At 41.6% G+C, this 24667-nt stretch overlaps 1 protein-coding gene across 11 annotated transcripts in view; it reads left to right on the top strand.

The window, feature by feature from the left end:
- Nucleotides 1-24667, top strand: part of TRAK1 (trafficking kinesin protein 1) — a 188298-nt gene that overhangs the window by 81513 nt on the left and 82118 nt on the right. For 10 of the 11 annotated variants that reach the window (XM_074988230.1, XM_074988228.1, XM_074988225.1 and 7 more), the window contains exon 3: nucleotides 7623-7817. The gene's annotated coding sequence lies outside the window, so the exon portion shown is untranslated. Of the gene's footprint in view, nucleotides 1-7622; nucleotides 7818-21953; nucleotides 21997-24667 lie in introns of those variants that run through there. The other variant, XM_074988226.1, reaches the window with a different exon arrangement.

Raw genomic sequence — 24667 nt, 5'->3', positions numbered from 1 at the left:
TTGAAAGTGTTTTGTAAAGGTAACCTTTATCAAGTGGTAGGCTGAGTGACAAAAAGTATAAATCCTAGTAGATGATCAGAACACACTTAGAAGAGAAAGAACTAAATACTTGAAAGTAGTCTAGTAGGCTGTAAAAACTGATTGATTGATTGATTGACTTCAGGTAGTGTACATAGTGAAGCAATTAACAGGTAAGTGTCCAGTATCTACTGCTGCCCCATAGATTTGATGGGCTGCAACAGCTCTTTGAAAGCTGCTGGACTAGCTGAGAAAGACAAAAATCACACCCCATACAATGGGAGGCATAGCGTCTCCTGCAGACGTGTTATATTGGGTGTGGGGTGGGGGGTGTTGTGCTGTTCTAAATCTCTATTAAAAGTCTACTTTTTAATAGAGATTTATTAACTCACAACCTTCTCCCTGACCCCCAACATAACACAACTGCAGGAAACCTTATGCCTGCCTCCATACCTATTTCGGTCCTTTCCCCAGCCTGCAGTTTCCAGACACCATGGCGGTACTGGGGCTGTGACACAAGGATTCTTCTAGTGCACTTCAGTCTCTCCCCTTCCGGGGGGGGGGGGGGGACACGGACAGGCAGCGGGAATAGAGATCCACAGAAAAGACAATACATCCTGGTTCTGTATTGTCTGAGGTTTTTTGCGGACGCCTCCCCAACTTTCCCCATTGCCAGCCAGCCCTTTACTCATTTTGTGTAGTGGCATTTGGAATGACACATGGGAACCTCTGTTTGGAGAATGACTCTGACTCTGTGTCAAAATCCAGTGGGGGAGGCCAGGGGTAGAGGAGGGTGCTAAAGATCTGGCTGATCCTACCATCTAGGCCAGGGGTGTCCAACCTTTTTTTTCATCCGGGGCCACATGGCAAATTTTTATGCTTTCCAGGGGCTGAACACAAAATAGCCCTCCCTGGCTTAAAGTCCTCACAGCCCTAAACCGCCCCCCAGCCCTAAACCGCCCCACAGCCACAAACCACTCTGTCAGCAGCCCTGTGCCCCAGCTGGGGTTCTGACCCCTCGGGCTGCTAGTAGCTGGGTGATCCGAATGCTGGGGCTCTGCCACCAGTGTTCTGCACCCCAGCCACTGGGGCTGTGCAGCAGCTGGCCCTGCTGTGGCAGCCGGCCCCGTGGGACAGATAAAAAGGCTCCGGCCCTTGGGCCACCTTTTGGACACCCCGATCTAGGCGAAGAAAACTGGTTACAACATGACTTATGCCCTACAACTGCTTAAATGTGTCTTGGAAGGGTGAAAGAACCTTAAACCAGTGAATACCACAGATGACTGGTCCTACTGAACTGATGGTACGTATATGTCCTGGAATTTCTCCTGAAACCGCATTCTGTGGTATCTAAAATCGGGCACAATTACTATGCCCTCAGATGAACTCACACGTGAAAATAAGATAACGCCATATCACCTCGGGTGAATGCTTTTACAAAGTGAGCACTCTATGCTACAGTCACCTTTAAGTCCTCATCTTCAAGGGAAATCTTGTATTCAGAGTTTTCATTCTTAAAACTTTTCCCAAAACTGAGGAAAGGTCTGTGTAGCTGGGAAGCTTGTCACTCTTACCTTGGGTTGACCACTTTCTCCTCACACAAAACCAAACATACTTGCCCCACCGCTTTCCCAGCTGCTTCTCCATGCCCTCTATCCCCACCATCACTCACTGGTTCGCTTTCATCATGGTGGGTGAGGGTTCTGGTTGTGTGTAGGCTCTGTGATATAGCTGGGGATGAGGGGTTTAGTGTACATGAGGGTGGTCCAGGCTGGGACCGAGGGGTTCAGACCATGGGAGTGGGATAACAACTGAGGCAGAAGGTTTGGGGTTCGATGAGGGCTCAGCCTGGGAGAGCAGCCTCTGGGGTATGGCTGGGCATGAGGGTTTTGGGATACAGGAGGGTGCTGCAGGCTGGGATTGAGGGGTTCGGAAGTAGGAAGGAGGATTGGGGTTGGATGGCGGTTGGGTCACGGAAGTGGGTCAGAGTTGCACGTTCCAGGCAGCCCATGTCTCAAACAGCTCCCAGAAGCAGCAGCACGTTTCCCTCGGGCTTCTAGGTGGGGATGTGGCCAGGCAGCGCCATGTGCTGCACCATCCACGAACACCACCCTCACAGCTGCAGTTGGTCTCAGTTCCTGACCAGTGGGAGTTCCAGAGCCAACGTTTGGGGTTGGGAGCAGGCTGTGGACCCTCCAGCTCTCCCTGTATTAAGGAGTTGGAGTGGGAACATGCCACTGCTTCCAGGAGCTGAGTAGCATCAACACAGGCACAGAGGCTGCTTTAGCCCTGCTGGGCCACTGACCAGACTTATAAAGTCATGCTCAGCACAGCCACCAGAGTCTGTTTTCAGTTGGGCGTTCTGGTTGAATGCTGGACACCTGTATCCCTACTTTCCCCAACAGGAATTGGTCCACTCAAAGATATTGGCTCACCCACCTTGTCTCTCTCATTCTTCTTGTTCCTTTACTGTAGTCCTGTTTAAACACCAGGTGGCGATATCTACCATCATGTTATTTTGAGTCAGATGAGAAATAAGTTGAACCCTTAAAAAAGGGGAGAAATTGTATGACTTGCTTTGGTTTTGTTAAATTGAATTCAGAATATTTGGAATGTGGTTTAAGGGCAGCTTGAGAGGAAATGACTGGTTCTCTACAGTGGGGTGCCTGCACTTTCTTAGTGATAGCAGGGGTGGATCATACTCTGTTTCAGAAATCCTTTGAGGTACCCCCACACACTTAATATGTCCAGTGCTCTATAAATGTATTTTCCTGTCTCTCTGCGGGTATTACTAAAAGGGATGGCATTAGGGGTGCCCTTTCATTTTTTTATTCCACCCCAAACTTGATTTTGTTCTTATGGAATAATATAAATTATATGACAGTTTGACCATTGGTGTTTATACAGTAGATCCTCGCTTTGTGTAGACTCAACTTACATGTTTTCTTATTAACGTGAGTCGAGTCCAGGGAAACCTTACTTTACTGTTTACCCCACCTCTCCGCTTACCCCCAGGCTGCTGGCCGGCTCAGGGGCTCCTGAGGACGCAGCAAAATAGACCTCTTTGGGCTTAGCCATCGACTCCTGTACTCCACCTATCATATGGAGTAAGGGACGCTGATGCGAGGCTCCCAGACCCCAGACTTGGCTAGGTAGGAGAGTCTATTCTGATATGTCAATTCTAGCTCTGATAATGGCATAGCTAGAATTGCATAAATTGAGTAGACTTTCTTCCCTAGTGTAGCACTACCCTCAGTCTTGGCCTGGCAAGAAAGAGTTTTGTTATAGTTGTTCTCTTCTCTTTCACTATATTTAATTTCCCTTTTCTCTATTTTAAAGATTGCCTTTTTCAGCTGTTCTCATTCTGGCTTTGTGGAGAGCAGCCTGGTCATATGATACTGCCATAGGTCCTTGTGCACAACTGTTAAATGTCATTAAGAGACTGCTTAAGGTACACATTTAGCATTTTCCATGTCACGGTGTTCCAATTCCCCCAGTCATGTGCCACAATTATGGGGGGAGGGAGAAGAGGGCACGGGTATCCAGGAGACCATGAGCCTCCCATTTTTGCCAGTAATCAAAAGAGACAGCCAAGGGGGAGCGACATATCCTAATTTACCGAGGTGGTTTCATACCTTCAGAGAAATTTTGCTTCTCCACCTACCTTCATCTTTCAGCAGGACTGGAGAGAGCTGTGGCCCTGATCTTGCAGTTTGATGCACCAGGGCTATCTTTTGTAGTTGCATGGAGCCTCATTTAAATCAGCAAGGCTGTACATGGGCATGAGTCCCCTTATAAATAGCTCTGAGTGCAGAACAGATGCAAGGGGGCTGGTTTTGTGTCTTCATTATTTACCTAACTTTGTCAATACAAAGTTGGATATCTGGTGGTGAAATATAACAGGTAACAGTAAACTCATTAACCAGCTCCCAAGTATGTTACGTGTTGGAACTTCTCTCAACAAATGTTGGACCTATTAACCCTATCAGGAAGAGAACTTGTACACATCTACTTTAATATAGGTCTTTTTCTAGTCTATAGCTTGGTCTGACTTTGTTGACTATGGTTCAGGTCTTAGGTTTTGCACCAGGCCCAGTGCTCTAGGCCCTGGCACGCGCGCTCGTGCTCGCTCGCTCTCTCTCTCTCTCTGGCTGCTTCTACACATGCCACCTCCCATCAGAGGTGGCATGGTAATGAGGCAGTACGAAGCAGGCTACTGAGGTGCTAATGTGCATATTCAGCACCTCATTAGCATAATGGCAGCCACACAGATTTCAAACTGGAGACTTCGAATTGCAGATTGACAGTGTAGATGGGGGCAGCTTTGAAATAAGCACCCAACATTGACATTCCCTTACTCCCATCTAGTTTTTTGGGAGTAAGGGAATGTTGAGTGGGGCACTTACTTTAACACTGTTCCCATCTACACTATCAATCTGCAATTTGAAGTCTGCACTTTGAAATTTGCACAGCTGCCATTATGCTAATGAGATGCTGAATATGCCTATTAGCACCTCATTAGCCTGCTTTGAATTGCCTCATTACCATGCCACCTCTGATGGGATGTGGCATGTATAGAAGGCTCTTCCTGCCCTTCCCCCATGCACCTACAGTGAATGCTCACATGCAGTGCTGGATGGATGATCCAATATAGGATGAAGGATTTGCTAGTCTGTGGAGTTTGATGGTGGTTTGATGCCACAGTGGTTGTAAAATTTTGTGCCATAAGCATAATAATGGACTAGTCGCTATGGATAATCTTGGCTGATTGTGAATAATATGTAAATAAATTTGTTGGCTCTCGTTAAACACTAGGAAATATGGAAGAGTCGCTCAAAGATTTACATCTTGACCTTCCCCTGCTCTCCAAAGTTTAGATTAATGTGTATGTTATTTTGTGTCTTGTTCCCAAGTGAACACATACTGGCTAAATGAATCAAACCATAACAACCCCTTCTCCGAAACAAAATGATTCATAATGGGTGTATCGCTAAATCAGTGTAGTACATTTATATGTACAGTATTCTCTATGTAAGCAGTAGGATTGGCACACTGTGGAATGACATATTTACATGAACTAAAGTGGTTAAACTGCATGTCCTATCAGTAGTCCTGTTTTATTTAAGCTTATTTATAGCAAGGTAATTCAAGCTGTTTGACAGCATGTCTTCATGTCATCTACCCTGCGCTTTTGTAACATGTCCTTGTTGACTTAAGGCTTATGGTTAAAAATCAGAGGCTTTTTTTTTTTTTAACCTTGGGAATTAGGAGGAAAAATGGAACAATGGAGGAAATAAAATGATCTTTGCAAAACAAGGAAATATCTCTTATCTTGCTTCCCCAATAGTGCATAGAGATCTACTCCAGTGAAAAAGCTGTCCATCACTAACTTGGAGGGTTGCAGTCATCTTGTGCTGGAGGTCACTGCTGCCCAACAGGGTTGCTTTATTTACAGTAAATTGTGAAGTGAGTCACTGCCCTGCCAATGCCAGATTTTCAGAGCTTTGGCTTAGGTTAAAGATGGAATTCAGGGACCATAAATTTTGTATGTTCACAACTTAACAATTCATTAACAGGCAAGTGGTAAGACAGATTCTGTAGTTCTCACTCAGAAGCAGGCTTTGTGTTCCAGCTCCCTGAACGTGAAGATCATGACATTTTTTTGTTTCAGCAAAGATTAGCTATAGACGTCTGCACTACCAATCTGAAAATGCTATTTACTGCCCTGCATTTTTTCTGATACCTTATTCAGGACAGGTTTTTGTCTGCAATTTACAATATGGCAATTGAAATGAGTACATTGCGAAATATAAACTTCTTGATAATTGAAACTCGTGTATTAATTTTAAATTACGGTGTTTATGACTGAAGTTGTGTGATTAATCAGGTTGAGTGCCGTTTAATCTACCTTCCCTCCCCTCCAAACACACCTTTTTACTGTACATGTGAATTTGATGCTTATAAACATACAGCTATGCCAGTGCATCTCTGTCTCTGTCATGATCTGCAACACTATCTGCTGTTTCAGCTCTGGGATTTTTTTTGAGCAAAGCCTGCCAGCAGAAGTAAAATCTGTGGTGGTACAGAGGTCTAGTCAATAACGTGGTAGAGACGAGCACAGGTTTATGAACCAAGAATCTTTTTAACAGACAAGTGAATCCTAAAGGCAAATGCTATGAGCGTTATGGAGGGAGATGTTAAATGAGGTTCCACAGAGATGTGTTCTGGGTCCAGTGTTCAACATCTTTGTTAATGATCTGGGAAGTAGAAGTTGAGAGCATGTTTACTAAATCAGAGAATGACACAAAGCTTAGGAGATGGGGGTTGCAAACATTTTGAAGAAAAGCTAGATTCAAAAGGCTCTTGATGAATTGGAAAAATGGGCTATCGACAACAAAATGAAGTTTAACAAAGACAAACTGAAGGTGTTTCACTTAGAGGCTCAATCAAGTGCACAGAGACAGATTGTGGGATAACTGTCTTCACAGCAGCACTGCTGACAAAAACTTGTCCGTGGTGGTGGATAACCGTTTGAATGTGAGTTGTCAGTGCAACACTGTTGGGGGAGAAAAGCAAAAGCAGTTCTGGATTGCATTCAGAGAGGCATAGCATGCAAATCACAGAAGATGAAAGAACTTCTCCACTTGGTGCTGCTTGGTCCTTAGCTGGAGGAGTGTCTAGTTTCGGTCACTACTGCATAAAAAGGATGTAGAGAAACTGGAGAACATCCAGAGGTGAGTGGCAAAAATGGTCAAAGTGATGGATGCGGACCATATGAGCAGAGGCTGAAGGAACTAGATATGCTTAGGTTGAGGAGAAGATTAAGAGGTGGAGGGGACAATAACAACAGTCTTCAAATACTTGAAGCTGCCACAAAAAAGATGGGAATAAAACAGCTTTCTCTTGCCACAGGAAGTAGGACAGAATGCATTGAGCTCAAACTCTAGAGCATAGCAGATTTAGATTAAATTTTAGGAAAATCTTCATAGCTATAACCACAGTAGGATAGTGGAACAATTTACCTAGGGATGTTGTAGAAGCTCCTTCACTGGAGGTTAAGAGCCTGCATTGCCATCTTTCTTGGGTGATTTAGACACAACAAATCCTGTATCTTGACAGAGGGTTAGATTAGATAACCCTTCTAATCCTACAGTTCTATGATCCTGTGACTTGCCAACCCTGTGTTTAACTGCCTCTTGTTTTTCCTGTTACCAGACTCATTCAGGCTTGGTCTACACCAGGCAGGTCAATTGCTTGTAGATATGCATTTCTAGCTACGGCATTTGCATAGCTGGAGATGACTTACCTGGCCTTCTTCTCAGAGGGCGATATTGAGGAGTGCAGGGGTTGACCCCAGATAGTTTTGATTTCGCACATCTCTACCCTGCCCACAAAATCAAACTCTGAAAGATTGACCCTGACTGGGTTGATCTCCCGTGTGGTCTAGATATATCCTAGATTATGCATTCCAAACCAATGTGTATTGCTCACTGTTCTTTTGCCAGTATTGTAGTAAACTCACGTTTGCCTGGTTTGTGTTAAAACAAAAGTGTTCAGTTATTTGAAGTAATGAATGTGGGGGTTGTTTCTTTTCCTTCTTTCAGATGTGTGCAATAGTACTGATCTTCCTGAAGTTGAAATCATCAGTTTGCTGGAAGAACAGCTGCCCCATTACAAGCTGAGAGCAGATACAATCTACGGTTATGATCACGACGATTGGCTTCACACACCTCTCATTTCTCCTGATGCCAGTATTGACTTAACAACTGAGCAAATAGAAGAGACGCTGAAATACTTCCGTAAGTGAAAACTTGCAAGTTGTACTGAAGCAAGACTATGGTGTATAAATTAAATTTGTACTCTCAGTCACAGGGCCCTCAATATACTAGCTATGCTTAGGCATCAGAGCATTGCTGCTGGAATTAGGCATGCAGAAGGCCAGGGTTGCTGCAGCAGCCCCTTACTTGAAGTGGCTATCCAGGGTTTGCAGTTTTTCAGTGGCTCTCAGCATCCCCAGCCCTTCTGAGTGGGAGTGGCATGGGACTGAGCTACATATGCAATTTAAACAAGCCATCTGTTACACTGCTGTGGCCAAAGTAATAAATACATTAATAATGGGTCAAAAGCCAACCCATTTCCTATACCAATATTTCAGGTCCTTGATGGGTGGAAAGCAAAGTAAATATTAAATAAAAGATTAAAACATACAAAATAGAAATTACACATGTGGCTTTTATATGCAAAGCTTCATCCTAGAGAGAAGTTTCTGATTATCCCCCTGGGTTAAATCCTAGAAATGGAAGGGACCTCAAGAGGTCAAGTCCAGTCCCCTGCCTTCATGGCAGGACCAAGCACCAGTTACATCATTCCTGTTAGATACTTATCCAAGTTCATCTTAAATATTTCCAATGATGGAGATTCTATAACCATCAAGTCAGTTTATTCAGTGTTTAACCACCCTGACAGAAAATTTTCCTAATGTCTGACCTAAACTTCCCTTGCTGCAATTTAAGCCCATTGTTTATTGTCCTATCCTCAGAGGCTAAGGAGAATAATTTTTCTTCTTCATGCTTGTCAGACCCTTTTAGGAACTTGAAAACCGCTATCATGTCCCCTCTCAGCCTTCTCTTATCGAAACTAAACAAATTCAGTTCTTTTAATCTTCTCTCTTTCTAGACTTATACTTGTCTTAGTTAGTCTGTCTGACTGAAACAGCATCCTGCGGCAATCTATCTCCGCAGCCAGGCATTCACCTTTCGGATGCAATTGTCTCTGCCTGGGCCCTTACCTCTGACCAGAAGAACTTTAAAAGAACACCACCTACGCTACAGAACCTCATGCATACCTCCACAGCCCCATGGTCACTCTTGATGTGCTCAGAGTCACACCTTGCAGTATCGTTTGTGCCTACATGGATGAGTAGCACAGAGCAGTAGTCATAGGGACAGATGATCCTCAACAATTCCTCCATAACATCTTGGATATGGGACCGTGGCATGCAGCATAGCTCCCAGGGCATCATGTCAGGGTGACAGATGGGTGCCTCCATCACCCTCAAAAGAGAGTCTTCAACTACCACTACCTCACATTTCCTCCTCACAGTGGTGGTTGCAGCCCCCCCAGCCTTGGAGGTGCATGGCTTCTCCTCCTCCTCCTCCTCCTCAGGAAATGATTCCTCAGCTCTTGTATCCTGGGCAGCATAACAACTCTCCACATCCACAGTGGGAAAGTTGGGAGCAGGAGTGGAGCACTGCCTGCTGCGAGAAGTAACCAGCTGACATTCTCCCCTGAGAGAGCCATCTCCTCCACCAGTCCTTTGTAGCTTAGGTGTCTCCATGTGAATACCCTTAAGGAATTCATGATGGGCTCAGATGCTCCTGAGCCTAGTCACTTCCTCCTGCAGCTCTCCCACCTGCTTCCTGAGAGATTCCAACATCAGGCAACTTTCACAATGGATGATCCCCTCAGTCTGGTTTTCTGTAAGTGGCAAATGCAAGCTATGGTCTCTGCAAAAGCACACTAGGGTCTGGGTAGAGGTATCCATGGGTCAGGTGGTCTGTCTGGCTACAGGTAGAGGTGGGGGAGACAGGAACCGTGCTGATATGGGTGGTGCGAGTTTTCCTAACCATAGTAGGTCCTTTAGACTCACTCTTAAAAACTCCCTCTGACTTAGGAGAGTAGGTCCCTCCTATCCCCTGGTGAGTTACAGGGGGAGGGGCTCAAACACTTCCAGACACACTAACTGCCACAGTAACTGAAATCAAACAGTAACCGAAGTTCAATGTCAAACCAACAGTACAGCAAACTCACTCACCCAAAAGCTCTCATCTAATTTGTTCGGGGGGGGGGGGCGGAGAATCACCTTCTTTCCCTGTCAGACCCCCCTGTTAGCAGCCCTATTTGCAGTCCCCTGATGGTCGCATTTTATTTTTATTTTATTTAAGGTGTGAAAGTAACGAAGACCTGTACATGAAAAAATACAGTAAAAAAAAACCCTAGCGCTCAGAACCACTCTTCAATTAATTTCCAGCCTGTTGAAAAGTCCCTGAAATATCTGGAGTTTGAATATCTGTGATTATGCATTTTGTTTTGTTTAGGAAATTTTTAATGAGGTGCAAGTTAACATAGTCTACACACAGTGAAATGACTTACCCATTACACAAGTTTAACATGAAAGGTTTGATTGTTGAGTAAGTGAAGAAACCCTCAAGTATTTTTTTGTTTTTAAAATACTTTTCCTTTAAGTCAGAACTTAAAGAAGTGGAAAACCGGGGGAAAAACTGAACAAAAAGAAATGTATGTAACTTCAAATGTCTGGATTAACATTGGTATAATTGAAATTTATTACTCTTTGTTTTAACTATCTAAGGCAGCAGTTGTAATTTCCTAATACCCAGCCTCAGCATAAAAAGCTAGCCCTAGTTTTGCTGCCTACTAGATTTGCATTTTGCATTTCCTAACACATTGCTGTTGTGTCCTGGCAAGGTATCATGAATCAAGTAGTAGTACTGCAGCTTAGGCTACTAGGAGAGTGAGAGAGAGAGAGACAATTCTGGATTGTCATGTAAGAATTGAAATTAATACGAAGCCTAAATCCATGGTGTCCAACCAGGTCTGGTCTATCAAACTCGCCACATTATTCTGAAAATTATTGTTCAACCCAACTAGCCACATGTGGCTAGTGGCTAGCATGTTGGACACCACAGCCCTAAGAAAGTGGTAAGTTCAGAGTTTGCCCTTTCATCTTTTTTCATTTTCTATCCAGCTTCATGATATTGTGAACAGTAGCTGAGCATTACACTGTAGGATTAGTTCCTCAGTTAGATCAGGTCTACCACTAGACCTAAAAGTTGATCTTAGATAGCCACTTCCAGCTGTGACCATTGTATAGCTGGAAATGATGTTTTGAAGATTGATTTATCTGGCTGTTGAAAGGAGAAATTCTCCCATCGACCTCCCTTACTCCTCGCGAGAATGAGTACCAGGGCCAATTGTCATGCCCTGATGGTTCGATTTAGCATGTCTCCACTAGTAGTGCTAAATCGAACCCTGGAAGATAGACCCTGAAAGAGTCAATATTCTGGTAAGTGTGTAAAGGTACTCTTACGTTTTGTTCCATTCTTTAGCCTGGTCTAAGGGAAGAATTTTCAAAGTAAGGAAAGCCTATTAAAAAAGTAAATCATCTCAGCATCCTAATGATTTTGTTGTTTAGTAATTCAACAAGAAATTTGTGATTAAAATAAAGATTACAATTTGCATTATACTATCGGTTTGGTGCACATATGAATTTGTGACATTGAAATTACTTGTGTGGTGTCAAATTGTGGCTCTGATCCTGCAAAGTAAAGCAACAAGTCTGGATTACAGTATAAGGATACGTTGCCTAAAATTTCACGAAGGTCTGGTGTGTTAGATTATATTGTAGTACGGCAGCCCCCTGACTTAAGCAGAGGTTACATTCCTGCATAACCCTGCCTAAGTCAAATTTGCATTACTCAGGGGAGCCAGGAAATTGACCAGTGCAGGAATCAGTTTCCCCTCTCCTGTGAGTGGCCACACCTCACAGGAGACAGGAAACTGATCTGGGCTGCTTCCCTGGGCAGTTTCGTTGCTCCTGTCAGTGGTGGCAGCCAGAGCCTGACTCTTGGCTGCCGTCAACTGACAGGAGTGGCTGCTGCCAACTGACAGAAGCAGGGAAACTGCTCCTGTCAGGAGCATCACCCTGACTCTCACCATCCATGACAGGAGTGGATTCCCTCCTCCTTTCAGGGACAGCAGCCTTACCACTTCTGTCAATGGGTGATAATCAGGCTGCCACCACTGACAGGAGCTGGGAAACTGACCAGTGCAGCAGCCCTGGTCAGTTTCCTTGCTGGTGTGAGTGGTGGAGAGCTAGGGCCTGGCTCCCCACAGTCTGCCACTCAGGGAAGCGGGGAAACTGACCAGGGCTGCTGCACTGGTCAGTTTCCTGGCTCCCTGAGTGGTGGGCAGCTCAGAGCCAGGCACCAGCTTCCTGATGCTCAGAGTCATGTTTACCCAACATTTGTGTAACTTGAATGTGCGTATCTTGGGGTTCTACTGTATGTTGCAGATTCTGGCCATAAAGATCAATGCTCTTGTTGCCTTTTATGGCTAGTTTTAAAGTACACGTGACAGTGGGAGTAAATGTCATCTGAACGCCAACTGTTGAATATCTTTTCAGCTTAAAAAAATGGTGGAGTGGCTATTTTACTAAACAGAGCCCTTTAATATGATTGTGTTGCTGCTGGAGATACATGGAATTAGCATCTCTAATGGACAAACAAAATAATGGAAAATTTAAAAAAGCTAACAGCTGTACCAGATCTACAGGTTAAATTGCATTGATGTAATGATGAGAAGCTGTTTCAGTACAGGTTAAACCTCTCTAATCTGGCATCCTCAGGATTTGACTGATGCCAGACGAGAGAATTTGCTGGACCACGGGAAGTCAATATCATCAAGCGCATTACCAACACTACCACTGCTTACAGTGCTGTTAGAAGACATGTAGGGGTAAATTAGAGGTAAATAACAGCACTGAACATTGAGAGCCAGGACTAGTGGCTGTAAACAAACCTTATGAGACTACAGGAAGCTTGACCACACCCATGATACGTGCTTACTAATTAAAATCATGCCAGATTACGGATGAAAGAGTTCTGGATTAGAGCATTTCAACCTGTAATATGATAGTGTCCACTTAAGCGGGGTTAAATAAACAGTCTGAAATATCAGATTTAAAGTCTGTTCCAGCTCACTGATGACTCTCCTCAAAGGTAAAATTCAAGATATTTTTGTAGTGAATTCAATTCTATAAAGCCGAGGGCAAACCTCGAGCTGGTTTATATGGGCACAGTAAAGCTAAACACAATGGAAATCTACTAAACTGGTGAGTAAAGCAATAGTCATGGCTAGTGAGTATACACTGCGTGAGGTTATGTGGCCCCAAATCAGCATGAGAATCAGGAAGTTGCCAGTGCCTTTAATTCTTCACTTTTCCCAGCTTGTTTACTCAACAGGAGCTGGCAGTCAATGTTGTAGATGAGGAATCCATCCAGTAAATTTTTTGGAGCACAAAACTGTGACTTGGGTTCTGCTAGCTATTTATGATTTTTGCAAAAGGAGGCAAAATTAGAGCTTCTCACATGTAGATGTTAACATGAAGTAGAAGCAATGGTTCCTGTGCAGATGTTTGTGCATAGAGTATTTCTGAGAGGTAGAATAATAGCCTTGTCTGGATTAAGCATTTACGCGATACCCAAGACTTTGGGAGCTCTGATTCTGGCTCTCTATTGCCATGGAAAAAAATCATGTCATCTTTGTGACTGCCTTGCATATCTGTACAATGGGGATAAAACTTAAAATATTGTTGTACTTTGCACATAGGAATTGAGGACGAATTAATATTAACAACATAGCACTTTAAAACTGTAATGCGCTGTCTAAATACCATATGTCGTTACTATTATGTTTTGAATTGGATGAAATAAAGGTTATCAAACGATATAAAGATACATATTTAAATAGCAGAGCATGAAAAGTCATTGAGCTGGCACACCTGTCCAACAACAATATCCTAAGAAAGGAGTGTGACTGCTAATGGAATAACCTGTTTTCAGTGTAACAACAGCAATGCCGTCTTGCATGAGTTCACAGTTGTTGTAAGATTTAAAACTTATTCACACTGGGTGTGTGCAGTCACTTACACTTGTCTATGAAAAGGATTTAATCTCAAAATTGTTTCCCTAATGAGTAGTGAACTGACACAGATTGTGGCCATGCGTCACTTGAGAAGCAGTGTAGAATTCTGTGGCAACTCTTCCAAATACCACAGTCCCATTCTCCCCCACCCCTTAAGATCTCTGCAAACCTTATGTTGGATTACAGTGTAAGTCCTTTCACCTGGTGGCACTATAATTTTAATTGTTCACAGTAAATACAATTGTATATCACTGGGTTAATTACAGCTTTGTTAAATAATTTGCCAGTTGTGGGATACAAGAGTAATAACTAGACACATACAGAGTTGATGAGATGTTGGGGTAGTTGCATGATTTGAAAAGTAAGGATATAAATTCCCTGTAATCAATTAAATGAGGAGGTGGGCGGGGGGCAAGGGAGCAAGGACTGCTTTGGCCTGGCTAGAGCAATCCTGCTCATTGCGCACCTGGGGCCACCGTGGACCACGGCTACTCCGGACATGCTTGAGTGGCCCCACCCACAGCTGTTCTCTGACCGCCACAAACCAGAGCTGCTCTGGCCGGCTGGAGCACCCCTGCCTGTAGCACTCCCAGGCTGGGCCTGCTGCAGACAGGGGCTGCTCCAGCTGCCCTGGAGCACCCCTGGCCCTCACCCACAACAGGCTGGAGCATAGCTCCTATCAGTTAACTGTAACTATAAGCTGCCTCTGTTGTTTAAATATTTTGTTGTGGGCAAAGCTAAATCAAAGATGCACATTTAATTTTGTCCTGAAGGTTAGATTTTACATTCTAAAGGATTGTCACAGCATGCTATTTTGGGTAAGAAGTGTATATTGACCTGGGAATGTGGCTGGTCCCTTTGGCGTGTGGGAAGACCTGTGTGAATTTGCTGAGATTGGTTTTCATAACCGCTCATCTGTGCAAGGAGGGATAGTAGTTTGACACCAGGGAAGCTAGAGAGCCTGAGGCATTTGTTTGTGTAACCCCTTATAAGTCAGGAAGGCAGGAGAAGTGCTTTTGTGACTGGCTTGGTTTGCTTCATAGAGGAGAGAACTCCAGTCTGGACTGTATGTGGCCTGGTTTTAAGCAGTTTGCCCAGGTTTGCTTCTTTTAGCAGTGCCTGGGATATCTCCTGTATATTACAGCTGTTAAAAGTGTTTTTATAGTCCAGAAAAATTGTTTGCCAAATATTAAGGACATTTTTAGAGAGATTACAATGCGGATTGGTCTTGAGTTACAGCTGGGAACTTTATTTGTGATCTCGAGTCAAAAGGCCAACAATAGAAACCTGCCTGGAATGTTTTTAACCATACTTATCAGTGAATGATTGAGTGTTCCTGGAGAAGGAATAAAATTAAAATATTTCTTAATAGTTGATGAAGGATGATAGGGTGAAAAGCATCATCCTTTCTCTAAAAATAAAAATCGTAATGGGAGAGGGGGCATTAAAGACCCACATTATACTCCCTAAAGTGAAAGGGCTTCATCATGGCTGAAAGCCTAACTTCTCTGCTTAGCAACTCACCACCAACAAATCCAGGTGGCTGAGTTTATTTTTGTGTGTGGGTTGAGACAAGCTTACACTTTGCTGTGCCTGCTGCTTCCAGTCTCCTAAGCCAGTCTGGGCACAGGACATAGTATAATTAGTCATTGTCCCAAAAACAGAGCAGGAAGGCAAAACAGGGCAGACGATGCAATGGACGCCTATGAAATGAGCCAGAGTCAATCTGCTAATCCTACTTTCAGGGTTCCAAATCTTGACGGTAATACTGTAGTAAACTCTTTCCTAGCCAGCAGCCTCAGGTCCAGGAGGTTGCTGGATATTCAAATATTCTAGATGATAGAGAGGTATACCGAGCAATGCATAACACTAATGAAAAACAAGATTAGATGTTAAGAAACAAACAAAAATGTATGCAGAGTACTCTATTTACCAACAACAGTGGGATTTTACACTGTAAACTTACACTGTGTTTGCTGTATTGATTTGTATGTACTTTCACTATACTGAACGTATGGAAAATGTAACTAAAATTTAGTTATGGCTAAAATTCCGGTTATTTGAGAGTTCCAGATGATAGAATGCTGGATATGAAAAAGTTTTCCGTACCACTTAGTTCATACATCGTTTTCATCCATATGTAAGGCCAACAGACCCAGGTTGTCAGCAGGAGAGAACATACTCTCTCTGTCCTGGGATAGGGTATGTGAAGAATTAATTTGAATAGCTGATTAAATGACAGACAAATAAAATGAACCTGATATAAATGCCTTTTGAAAATTACTGCTTGAAATTTGGAACTAGAACAAAAGTAGGCAAGACTTTTCACTCATAACGTAGCTTGTGAATAAAACCCGCAAACCTTCTTTCAGGGACAGCCAGAGTGGATTACTCTGCCTCTAACCAAAACACAGACAAATCTGTATCTATCAACATAACTCAGACTAGCAGGGTAATAACCATAATGTCATAAAGGAATTTCCTCCATGGCGGACAAAAGACTCAATTGGTGGGCCAAAGTGTCTGCCAATACAGCAAACTATCATTTTCATCTTGACTATCAAGGTACATCTCAGGGAGAGGACAGTTCCTAAAATACAGGCTGTCTTGGCCTGCCTACATGTTGTTGGGATTAAAATGGAGCATCGTATGCTTCCAATTATAATCTTCATGAGCTGTGCTCTCAGTTGAAAGACCAAGGCAGATAGTCTGCTGCATTTAGTGCAAATTGTGCATCAGTTGGGTAAACTTTGGATGTGCTAATTCTGCTAGGAGTAGCTCAGGGTGAGTGGGTGGGGGTGGGGGTGTTTCCCCTTTGTTAGCAAAGTATTAGTAATACGGAGGAGTCCTGGCTTGTGTTTTCATCTGCCTAGTCAAGCGTGCTGTAAATCTCATCCTAATTTCACAAATGTGACCATTGCCTCTGAAAAATAGAAATAGATCATGTATTACAATTCCAGGATTTCTGGAGGCAGTTGCTTACAAAAAAGCAAATTTGCAATTATTTCTAATGCATCATCTATACCTCCATCCCCTGGGGGACTCCAGTACATTTTGGAAGGGACAATGTGTATTTGTGCTGTCTCAAAATAAGCCTTATCCTCATGATCTTTTATGCCCTTTTCTGTACAAAGCATTATATAATTGGTATCAAGTATGTGCAGTGTATTTTATGGAATATGTTGTTTGAGATCTGGAGGCTAAAACATGTTGCTGGATTTACATTGTTTCAGGAGAAGAATGTGTATCTCCATCAGTATACTTAAGGAGTATTGCATGGAATTAAATGTTCCATAGGAAAGGTACAGCTTAGAAACTAAATAGTTTGATCCCGTTTACTTATCTGCTTTCTCAGCAGAGCTAAATGTTCTCCTTTTGAAACAAGATTAATTTGTAAAAATTTAGATTATGGTCCATATAGCAAACAAATTTACTTAAAACCACCTGAGCAGTTGGTGTATTCAAAAGTGTCCCCCCCCCACATTTGCAGAATGTCCTCCCTTGGAATTTTAATGTGCGCAAGCCAATATGCACATTTTTTTTTCCTTTGCACCTTCACTTCAGAAGCAGGGAGGTAGCAGACCAGAGTATTAGCAACCAGTTGCCCATTAGTGGTAACTTTTGCACCTCTTGGGATGTGGAACATACACAAAATGAAGGACAGATGATACCCTGAAGTGTAACTGTAACTTTTTTCTACCTTAAAGTCTAAAAATATATTATTTCAGAAGATTTTCATTTAATTGAAACGATCATTGATGAAAAACTGGATCATGAAGTTTTTAAAATAACCCCTTTCCAATATAATCTTGTATGCAACTAGCTTTTTCAAAACAACATTAACAAAGCACCAGAGTGCTCTGTGTAGGGAATAATCTGGCACTGGTAAGGAGGTGAACAAGGTACCTTGATAAAGTAGGCCCATCCCATCCTAATTTCTTGGATTCTGTGAGGGCAAATATGATTTGTCTCACATCTTGTGTTGTGAGCATGGGCTATTGTTTACCATATGCTATTAAGGATTGGCTATTTTGAGTTCTATCTATTGTATAAATATTTCCTTTTCTTTCCATATTAGCATTACAACTATTGGGATTCCTCTGTTGACTGTGAGCTGGTGACAGAAAATAATGTTTCTACATTGTCAGTTGTAATTAATTGTTTTGTGATGACTCTTGTTCTACAAATGAAATGTTGTCTGGTTAGAATGAGAATGTTTTGTGTTTTCCTTTTGTAGAATATGTCTGTGACAGGCTGGATCACAAAAATCCTCCGAGGGTGTCCTCTGGTGTGCTGATCAAAATACTAATGCCCACCTTCCTGCCCTCTAGATCTCCCCACCACCCTGTTCTGCTGGATCAGAAGCTCTGGTCTCCCTCAGCCAAGGTGCTGTTGGGGTTATTTCCCCCCTGCAGAGCAACACAGACACTGAACCATTCAGCTCAGGGAGGGCTCAGTTATAAGGTGCTTTGAGAGCACCCAGGAACCCAGCCTTCAAAAGGATCAAAATCCTAGATAAATCCATCTTACCCTAAGCAAAAGTTGTACACAGAAAAAGCACATAAAGGTGTCTGCCTGCTTTTCATTGAAAGAGAGCTATTCACAGTGGTGGCTCTCCCCAGGTAAAAATTATTTACATGGGGCTTAATAATAAAAAGTGTTTTTATTAAGTATAGAAAGTAGGATTTAAGTGATAGCTAGTGAAAAAGAGACAGATTAAAGTAAGATCCTAAGTTAAAATAAACCAAAGATGCCAGCTAATTCTAATACATTAAGAGGCTCATTATGTGCAAATTCTTATCTAAGCAGTTGTTCTTTTCTTAGGTAAAATGCTTCCAGTCAGCATTGATATTTACTTTAGCCTGGGTCTACAGCCTTTCAGAGTTCTTTAGAGTTCTTTGTTTTCATGTTTCTTTTTATGGAGGGTGAGGCAGTTTCAATGGCCAGCTGAACCAAAAAAAAAAAAGAAAAGATTGTTTTCATTCCTGAAATAGACTTTCTCCCAAAGTGAGAATCCTTTGATGAGTCTCCCCATCCTCATGGAAAACTACTAGATTCAAGATGGATTCCAGTACCAGCTGGTATTGTTGTGCATGTCTCTCTGGGACCAGCCACAGTTTGGGCTTACAGCAAAAAGTAAAACTATTCATCGGTCATGACTACTGAGTCATTAAGTTCCCAGAGTGTCACCAATTGTCATCATTAGCCATTTAAAATTAAAGAACAGATTCACACTTCATATTCCTAACTTCACATTCAAAAACAATACAAGCACCAAAATAGGATATACAAATCCAGCACGTTGTAATCTTAAAAATGATGGTACATGACCAGTTTTGCATAAAGCTTTTTTGAGTTATGAATATTCATATTCATAAGCCAATTTTCGCAAAGTATGGGTGGGGCATGAGAGTACCTTCCTGGCTTTATACTGCTTGTTATCATTTTAAACATTCCTATATTTCTAAAATACTATATACAGTAAAATTTCATATACGGCAGTCCCGGGACTGGGAGGTTGCCAGCTTTTCAAATATTCTGGATAATAGCAAGGTATACGGAGCAAAAGAAAGAACTAAAGAAAAACAAGATTAGATATTAACAGACAAATAACAATGTATGCAGAATACTTTACTTACCAACAGGGTTGCGGCTCCACTATATTTCCCTTTCAGAAGAGGAATGCAAATACAACTGATCAGAAATGCAAATGAAGCACAGATTTACAAATCTTGTGATTCATTTGCATAATCGTGCAGGAATCGTGCTTCTGGAAGAGCTGTTTTTGAAAGCCAAAAGAGCCATGTAGATGGGGTTCATTTGAAAGGAAACCTGCTTTCAAAAGCACCCTTCTTCCTGAAAACCCCCCATCTACGTGGCTGTTTTGGCTTTCAAAAACAGCTCTTCTGGAAGCGAGATCCCATGCGATGTACATTGCATCTGGTGAAGCAGATATTTGCCCACGAAGGTTTGTGCTCCAAAACATCTGTAAGTCTATAAGATGGCACAGTACTTCTCGTTGTTTTTGCAGATACAGCCTAACATGGCTACCCCCTGATACAGAACTACCAGGCTAGCCACTGTTAAGGTTTTTGTAGCCTTCCGGTGTTTTGCAGGCCTCGCAATAAAGACAAGTTTTAAGGAGTTAGCTTTGCAGAGAGTTATGGTGCAGTGTATATTTATGCAAGGCGGAGTTTATAATGTCATCTGAAATTTGGGAGATCTATATAAATTAATTAGGATTACTTGCATTCTGTGAGGTATTTCTTAGATCTAGACCTAATACAGAAACACATTTATCTACATACTTACCATGACCTTTCTTTTTCTTTCTTATTCTCAGTGATTCATGCATGATAGCTGTTAGAAATATTAAATTTCATTTCTCAAATTGCTTTCAGCTACCCACTTGCTAAAATAACATAGCCCTTTATTCTTAATTTCATCACACTTACATTACCTAATATAGTTTAATAAATACATTAGACTGCAGTAAAGCATCCTTTGATAATTTTAGATTTTATTTTTCAGTTTTATAACCAAATTATTGTGCACTAAACAAACCAAGTTTGGATTATTAAATGAGCCAGCTCTGTCCTTTATTCTGAGTCCTGTGTATGTTGCCATATCAACAAGAATCTATAATTATATGATGAGTGTTTGAAATGTCTTCATGATACCTTCAATAGATGGAGCACCATCAGTGATCATTTTACTGTATTCATATTTAGAAATAAAGTCAGATTGCCCGATTGGAATCAAAGGAACTTTCTGTTCTCTGGTCATCTTTAATCCTCACTAATGGTTTTCTTTTAAACCTCCTCTGGTGCTAATTGGTTTGCCATTGCCCAGATAATTTTTGAGGCAAATGGTGGTCAATCATAACATAACATATTTTGAAATATTTGCTGAGTGACAGAATTCTCCTACATTTTTCATTATAATAGCTTGAATTTACTTTATGTTCAAATATTTGATTACTTTTACATTGGATGAGTAATATGACAGCACATCAGTAAAATGTGATCAGAATATACCACCTAAGATGAGGTTTTCTGATAAGCAGCACCACGGGAAGAGCTGGGGCTGGAGAAGAAGTACTTGCCAAGGATACCACAGATGCTGCATGGACCAGGTCAAAATTAGGCTTGTTTCATGAAAGTTCCCAACTGAATTTATGTGGCGCTACTGCCTTCATTTAAGTGATGATGGGTTGCAGCAGCTGGATGTGTCTTTCTATGTCTTTCTCCCATGCTATTGTGTTTTCTCACTATGATGAAGTGATCGTGACACCTGCCTCCAAACCCTTTTCTCAGTTATGAGGTGGAGATGAATTGATGTACCCTATTTGATAATCATGTTGTGGTAACATGCTTTGACTATAAAAAGGAGTATGTGAATGTTAATTGTTTTGCTTTTTAGAAAGCTAGATCCTATCCCATGTGGGGGGAGTGACTCTTACCTGTTCTTGCAGAATATTGTCTGCAGAATAATTTTTAAAAAACAGCATTTTTATGCTGCCTTTCTACTCTGTTTACTAATCTCACAGAGAATGAATTTATGAACTTCAAAGCTTAATTATGACCATTTAAATCCTAGCATTAACTAAGTAAAGCTCCTTTTTAAAAAAAACAAAAGCAAAAACAAAAAAAGGAAATTATGAAAATGTTATGCTGTGTTATGGTGCATGTTGTTTAAATGCAGAAGTTCCTATAACAATGCTAACCTAGCCATCGTATTCCTTATATGTATTTTAAGTGTTCCAGTATGCACATGTATGTGTGTAGTTAATAACATGTAAATACAAAATCACACATTAGATAAGGAAAATGGGAATAAAACATGGCATATATATAAAGTAATTGAATCAATGTTTCTGTAGGACCCTTCATTTTTGTATTATCTAATATTGTTTTAACAGTGCAGCCTTAGAAGTGCTTTCAGTGTGTGTGTGATTTATCCATTATGTGTATGTGTGGGGGAGGAACTGTCAAAAACTGTGCGCTTAAGTGAGATGGAATGGGTTTTATAGTAATCCCAGTTGGAGTTAAGATTCTTGCATAATGTAACAGTCACATAAACTGAGTTAGAAAACGCATTTTGTGTTAAGTTTCAAAGTTCAGTTGTGAACTCTTGTTCCATAAATGACTGTATTACTGCTTCATATCAAAGATTATGCAGGTCTTTCTAATGGTATTTTATATTCCTTTCAGATATACTGACCTGCAGTTTACGTACATACCTTTCTGATCTCAGGTAAATATTAAACATACTGTGCAACACACGGATCAGTAGAATTAAAGCAAAATTAGCACAACCAATGTCAAAAAATTAAGTAGGGCAACGACAAGGACCGGTTCTTAGAAATCCCTTATCTCTAATAGTGGGATCCCTAGCTCCATGAAGACCAAGGTTTGCCATAGCTTGGCATGTTAAAAAGTTCAGTAAGCCCTCAGGTGTTTGATCTTTAAATAGTAAGAAAAGTTCATGCCAAAGACCTTTACATCATAAATGTGGTGTTGAGCTTTCTGTACGCTACCTGCTGTTTGTTACAAGCATGGAAGAGAAAAAGTACATGTAAAATCATTTGAAGGTATTATACAATTCATCTCTCAGGCCAGGTCTACAAAGGGGAGAATATCAATGTAAGATGCATGTGAATTGTGTAGCTGGAGTTGAAGTACATTACAGCAATTTTCTGCATTATCCCCACAGCGGGAGGTTGATAGGAGAAAGTCTTCCATCGACTTCTCTTACTTCTCACAACTGCAAGAAGTACAGGGTTCGACAGGAACATCCGTAGCCTGCAATTTAACACCTCCCTACGAGATACCCTAAATTGAATCCCAGAAAGTTGACCTCCAAAGTATTGACTCTCTGTTGAGTATAGACAAGCCCCTAAAGGGAAGCTAGGATGGTATAGTAGAGGGGTCTGCACTCTGTGGCTCTTTAAGGGCTGCATTTTGGCTTCCAATGCTATAATTTCAAAGTTTAAAAAAAAACCCTCCTGATTATTTTTGATTCACATGTAAAATCCCAGCAATAAACAACTCATATCTAAACAGCAAATGATGTGTGATCTTGAAACATTGGATAACTCCCTATAGCATACCCCAGAGAGAAAGAAGGTTTGAGTGTGAAAGTCAGGAAGACAGTGGTATAAACACACACATTAAGTGTGAGGAAGTAGAAAAAATAAAGTAGTGAGCATCCTGCAGTAAACAAGTATCACATTACAAATCCCTGTATGTGCACTGCTCTTAAAATAGAGGTTACAGAAAGTATGGTTTGACATTATTTATTTAGAATCATCTCGTATTCACATGGTTTGCGGCTCTTGAATCATTGAGTTTTTTACCAAATTGGAAAAAAGGCTCTTCTTGCTCTCTTGGTTGCCACCCCGGGTGGCGTTTAAGGTGGTGGGCTGGGGCTATTGCTACACTGCATCTTAAGTCCACTTAAGTATTGTGGCTTAGGATTGTGAATTAGCCACCCCCAGGTGACTTAACATATGCCAATTTAGCACTTTCCGTTCTGGCACTTATGTCAGCAAGGGAGCTTCTCCTACTGACATAGCTACAGCAGTGCATGGGGACTGGAGTAATTAAGCTGATGGGAGAGCTCTTTCCTGTTGGCTTAGAGCAGCTAAACGAGAGAGTTACAGCAGCTGCACCACTGTCAGCTCTCTTGTGTAGCCATAACCTAGATTAGAGGAGCCTTGGGCGCAGTTCTTAGCATTGCCTCTGATTTCCTGTGTGACCTTGGGTAAGTCTGTGCCTCAGTTCCCCATCTGTGAAATAAATACTTCATCCCTTGCTCACAAAAGTTCTGTAAGGGTAAAGTTATTAACATTTGTGAGGCTCAAGTATCAGAGTTAATACCAAAGTAGGGGGAAATAGCCATTTTGTTAAAACAATAGATGGGTGTTGTAATTTTTATTATAATAGAATCTAGGGATTCAGTTACAGACCACGACCCCTTGTGCTAGGAACCATACAGTCTCATAATAAAAAGTTTTTTGCAAACATATCATTCCAAATCTCTGAAATCTTTTGTAAGGAGCCCACTGGAGTCCATGAAAGATGGGGAAAGGGGTGTGTGAATAGAACATAAGATTGGAATGGATGTCTGAGCTTGGTAATAACTTTTACAATGGCAGGTATAATAGACTTCCTAAATATTTTTATAAGTACCAATTCATTAAAATTCTATTCCTTAAAGAAATATTTTATGTTTCTAGTAGTTTAAACTCAGCCCATTGACGTACCTGAAAGAGAAGCCTTCTGTACACCAGATATTCGGAAAATGAAAAATACTGACCAATTATGTGTATATAATTAAGCATGTTTAGTGAGACACAGAATGGCTGTAGCTTGCCTTAATCCCTTGTTTTGTGTCAGAGCGTAGATGTTGGGGAAAAAATAGGTCGCTGGTTCACTGGGAAGGCAAAGGGCAAAAGTGGATGCGATTATTCAAAAGGGGAGTGTGTTACTGTCTCATTTTCAAGTTCCACTCTTTAATTTAGACACTTTATTTTTGCAAAATTAGCACTTATAAAGATACTACCATGACAGCACAAAATGGTAATATATCTTCATTTTCCACCTTTGGGAAGGAAAAAGCTTTTTAATATGATGGGAGATGTTAATGCATGGATGTACATTATTAAGACACTGGAAGTACACAGTGGATGTCAAGATTATGATATTGCAAAAAGCCAAAAGGTCTGTTGTCTTATAACAAAGAGCTTTTTTCTGCGTGGGAATTTTTCCTTCTTTTTTCCTGAGACACCCATTAGCTTTGTGAAGCCAGAAACAGCAGAATACATTTCCTCCCTCTCTGCATCTCTTTCAGAGCCAGCCAGTCTCCATGGCAACGTGTTAGACTGAAAGGTATGTGAGGACCAGGGAGGAAAGGAGTGAGTTAG

The sequence above is a fragment of the Carettochelys insculpta genome, chromosome 2 (assembly GCF_033958435.1).
Source record: "Carettochelys insculpta isolate YL-2023 chromosome 2, ASM3395843v1, whole genome shotgun sequence".
NCBI lineage: Eukaryota > Metazoa > Chordata > Testudines > Carettochelyidae > Carettochelys > Carettochelys insculpta.
This window is presented reverse-complemented; position numbering and strand designations above follow the sequence as displayed.